The sequence below is a fragment of the Bos javanicus genome, chromosome 12 (assembly GCF_032452875.1).
Source record: "Bos javanicus breed banteng chromosome 12, ARS-OSU_banteng_1.0, whole genome shotgun sequence".
Taxonomy (NCBI): domain Eukaryota; kingdom Metazoa; phylum Chordata; class Mammalia; order Artiodactyla; family Bovidae; genus Bos; species Bos javanicus.
The window spans coordinates 12,235,947-12,241,098 of NC_083879.1; the positions used below are offsets into that span (position 1 = coordinate 12,235,947).

The 5,152-nt window shown below is 43.0% G+C and overlaps 1 non-coding gene across 1 annotated transcript; it reads left to right on the forward strand.

Moving 5' to 3' along the window:
• The first annotated feature begins 2,207 nt into the window (after window positions 1–2,207).
• On the forward strand, window positions 2,208–2,279 carry TRNAW-CCA (transfer RNA tryptophan (anticodon CCA)). Its single transcript has one exon. It is a non-coding gene; the product is annotated as a tRNA-Trp (tRNA).
• Window positions 2,280–5,152: the final 2,873 nt, after the last annotated feature.

Consider the following 5,152-nt stretch of genomic DNA (forward strand, 5'->3'; position numbering starts at 1 on the left):
TGTTGAGATGCGCTCATTCAGGTTTTGCATGAATGCTTCCATTGTAAAGAGCTCCCGTGAAAGCTCATTTTAGGTAAATACCTCTCAGATTAAAGAAGTCATTTGATTTGGGTCTCAGTCTGCTCTATTCCTTCCATCTTTGGTACCAGTTTTCCCTTTTGGAATAATGCATATCAGGTCTGCTTTTCATTCTACATGGTAGCTCTTTATATATTTGAAAATTGAGACCAACATCGCCTTCTCATTCCCTTTTCCAGGTTAAATGCTGACATCTTCTTCAGTTGTACTTGGTGTTCAATTCTTTCTCCCCCTTACCTAATTCTTGAATGATACTCTTGTAAGTGATATGCAAAGTTATACTCAATACTTTTTCTATTTAAAAAAATTTATTTTTACTAAGATATAAATGACATACATTAGTTTCCCTTGTAGCTCAGTTGGTAAAGAATCCGCCTGCATTATGGGAGACCTGGGTTCGATCCCTGGGTTGGGAAGATCCCCTGGAGAAGGAAATGGCAACTCACTCCAGTATCCTTGCCTGGAAAATCTCATGGACAGAGGAGTCTGGTGGGCTGCAGTCCATGGGGTCGCAAAGAGTCGGCACGACTGAGCGACTAATATTTACACTTATCTTAGTTTCAGGTGTACATTATGATTCAGTTTATGTATATGCTGCACACTGATCACCACAATCTGTCTAATTAGCGTCCATCACCACACGTAGTTACGAATTGTTTTCTTATGATAATCACTTTTGTAATCTACTTTCTTAACAACTTTCGAATATTCTGTACAGTATTATTAACTATAGATGCCATGTTGGGCTTTACGCCCCCACGACTCACTTACTTCATAATGGAAAGTTTGTACCTTTGACCACCTTCACACATTTTGCCCACCCACCTTCCCTCCCTCTGCTGCTGCTAAGTCGCTTCAGTCGTGTCCGACTCTGTGCAACCCCATAGTCGTCAGCCCACCAGGCTCCCCCATCCCTGGGATTCTCCAGAGAAGAGCACTGGAGTGGGTTGCCATCTCCTTCCCCAATGCATGAAAGGGAAAAGTGAAAGTGAAGTCGCTCAGTCGTGTCCGACTCTTCGAGACCCCATGGACTGCAGCCTTCCAGGCTCCTCCATCCATGGGGTTTTCCAGGCAAGAGTACTGGAGTGGGGTGCCATTGCCTTCTCCGTCCCTCCCTCTAGCAACCACCAGCTTGTTCTCTGTATCTAGGAGTTCAGTTTTGTTTTGTTTTCAGCTTCCACATGTAAGTGAGAACATATGGTATTTGTCTTTCTCTGTCTGACATTTCTCTTAGCCTCATGTCCTCAAGATCCGTTAATGTTATCTGTACAAAATTTCATTCTTTTTATGGTAGAATAATATTCCGTCATGTGTGTATGTATATACATATAAATATATAGATATATACTTTTTCATTATTCATCTCAGTGTATACTTGGGTTGTCTCAGGGTCTTATCTCTTATAAATAATACTGCAATGGACATGGGGCTGTATGTATCTTTTCAAGTCAGTGTTTTTGTTTCCTTCAGATAAATACCCAGAAGTGGAATTGCTGGATCATATCATAGCTCTATTTTTAGTTCTTTGAGGAGCTCCCATACTGTTTTCCATAGTGGCTGCACCAATTTACATTCCCACCAACAGTGCACAAGAGTTCCCTCTCTCCACATCCTTACCAACACTTCTTATTTCTTGTCCTTTTGATCATAGCCATTCTAAAAGGTATGAAGCGATATCTCATTGGTTTTATTTGCGTTTTCCTGGTGGTTAATGATGTTGAGCACCTTTTCATACACCTGTAGGCAATCTGTATATCTTCTTTGGAAAAATGTCTATTCAGATCCTCTACTCATTTTTAAAACAGTTTTTGCTGTTGAGTTTTATGAATTCTTTATGTGTTTTGGATATTGATCTCTTATCAAATATATGATTTTCGAATATTTTCTCCCATTCTGCACATTGCTTCTTCATTTTGTTGATGGTTTCTTTTGCTTTTATATGCAATTCTTGTTTTAAAGGATATCTTCCACAAAGTGAAAAGACAACCCACAGAAAAGGAGAATATATTTGCAAATTGTATATCTGACATGAGACTTGTTCCCAGAACATAGGAAGAATCTTTAGAACTTAATGATAAAAACCAAATGAATAATCCAATTTAAAAATAGGCAAAGGAGTTGAATGGGCTTCCCTAGTAGCTCAGATGGTAAAGCATCTGCCTCCAATGCAGGAGACCCAGGTTTGATCCCTGGGTTGGGAAATCCCCTGGGGAAGGAAATGGCAACCCACCCCAGTATCCTTGTCTGGAAAATTCCCTGGACAGAGGAGCCTGGCAGGCTACAGGCCATGGAGTCACAAAGAGTCAGACACAAGTGAGTGACTAACACACACACACAAAGGAATTGAATAGACATTTCTCCAGAGAAGACGTGTTAAAGTACAGTAAAGATATTCACTAATATGAATAATTAGTCATTAGGGAAATGTTAATCAAAATCAGAAGGAGATACCGCTTCACACATGAATGGCTATAATAAAAAAGATAGCCGTAACAAGTTGCAGCAAAGATATGATACAATTAAAACTTTCTTGCATTGCTGATAGAGATGTAAAATGGTACAACCACTTTGGAAAACAGTTCGGCTGTGCCTCAAAAGTTAGACAGGCCACCCTGAGCTGCTCCCAGGAGAGTGTAGAGAGAAGTGTGGCTCTTCTCATTCTTTTTATTTAGCAAGTCAAGTTCATCGTCCAAAACCTGGGATCATATGTGAGTTCTAGAGATAGAAGTCAGCTAAAAGAAAAAGAAAGCTTGTCTTTAGTGAACCAGAAGCAAGTCAAAAAGCCAGGTTTCATTTTTATTTTGAGGGGGGGAATAAAAAAATACTAAATTAGTTTCCATTTCCCAGGCCACCTGCAATGCAGGAGACCCCAGTTTGATTCCTGAGTTGGGAAGATCCCCTGGAGAAGGGATAGACTATCCACTCCAGTATTCTTGGGCTTCCCTTGTGGCCCAGCTGGTAAAGAGTCGGCCTGCTATGCGGGAGACTGGGTTTGATCCCTGGGTTGGGAAAATCCACTGGAGAAGGGAAAGGCTACCCACTCCAGTATTCTGGCCTGGAGAATTCCATGAAGTTTCAAAGAGCTGGACATGACTGAGTGACTTTCACTTCCCATTCTAAGTTCTCCATATTAGCCCCAGTTTTGCTCCTGTAGCAGAAAAACACTATAGGTGTTTTCAGAGAAATTAAAATCAAACAGTGGAACCTACACTCCTGGCCAGGCTGCTGTCTTAGTAGAGTTGGGAAACAATGTCAAATGTATAAGCATATGTGTCAAAGAACAGAAACCAAGGCCGGAAGCCTCATGATGACTGAGTTCCTTTCTTTTTTCCCTCCTTCACTTCCTTCCTTCCACAAGGTGGTTAACATTGCCCAGCATACAACAGGGCTTCCCAGGTGGCTCAGTGGTAAAGCATCTGCCTGCCAACACAGGAGATGCAGAAGACAGCTTCGATCCCTGGGTGGCAAAGATTCCCTGAAGAAGAATATGGCAACCCACTCCAGTATTCTTGCCTGGGAAACCCCATGGACATAGAAACCTGGTAGTCCATGGGCCTGCAAAAGAGGCGGACATGACTTAGCAACTAAACAGCAAAGTACAATGGCACCATCAATTCAATGGACATGAGTCTGAGCAAACTTCGGGAGACAGTGGAGTACAGGGAAGCCTGTTGGGCTTCAGTCCACGGGGTTGCAAAAGAGTTGGACACGACTTTTCAACTGAACAGAACAGGAACACACAAGACCAGAAGAAATGCCCTCCTTGCTTAGGAGCGAATCTCTGATTATCCTGACTCCCAGCCCAATCCTCAACCATCCTCTACTTTCCATTTCCTTCTCCAAAAGCCTCTTAAAAAGTCTGCTCGCACGTCTGCGGTGAGAATAAAGCTGTGTATTTTCAACTCTCCCTGTTCATCTGGGGTGAGACTGAACCCGAGAGCCTTGTGTGCTCACACCTAGCACACGAGTCTGGACAGGGCCTCCTGTTCACTACCACTGCCTCCACGAGTGGACCTTGGGGGGCAGGATCGGGCAGTATTCCCATTTTACAGATAAGTGCCTTCACACGGCTAGCCTCTTCACGTATCACTGCCTTTTAGTGGCAAAGCGGCTTGTGTAACTCAATGAAGCCACAAGCCGTGTGGTGCAGGGCCACCCAAGACAGATAGGTCATAGTGGAGAGTTCTGGCAAAACGTGATCCACTGGAGGAAGGAATGGCAAACCACCTCAGTATAATTGCCAAGAGAACCCCATGAACAGAAGCCTGGCGCAGTCCACGGGGTCACGAAGAGTCGGACACGGCTTGGCGATAGAACAGCAGCAGCAGCATAGCTGTTGGTGAAAAAGCCTGTTTTCAACTCCAGTGTGTGTTTCTGCACAGCCTTGGCTTGACATTAGCATGCTGTTTCAGCTCTTCTGTGTTATAACGCTTTGAAATTTGGAAGACTGAACCAATATCTTTTGTTGTGGTTGAAATATGCATAACCTAAAATTTACCATTTTATTCATTGTTAAGTGCACAATTCAGTGTCATTAATTATACTCACAGTGTTATGCAAACATCATTACTATCCAGTTGCAGAACGTTTTCATCTTCCCAAACAGGAAGTCTGTACCCATTAAACAATAACTTTTCATTCCCTGTCTCCCTAGCCCCTGGTAACCCCTGTTCTACTTTCTGTCTCTGTGGATTTGCGGCTCCTATGTACCTTGTACAAGTGGAATCATACAGTATTTCTCCTTCTGTTGGACCCATACAATTTTGGGAGTGAAAGAGTAAATGATTCCAGCCAAGTGAAGACCTTTGAAATATGTCTGGGCGTTCCCACCGTGTGGTCAGTGTTTAGCTTTCCCGATTCTCACTAGCCACATGATCCTTACACTTGTGTGTATTTCAGTGGCCTTTGTGATCAGGATACCTGTTCAAATCTCCCTGCAGCCCTCCAAGTTCTGGCTTCTCACACTCTGTTCAAGTGGCACCGTATTCTGTACGCCCGACACAGATAAGGAGGGAACAACCACATAGTACTTCATTTTTCACAAAGTGCTTTATGAGACGTGCCTTTTATTTTC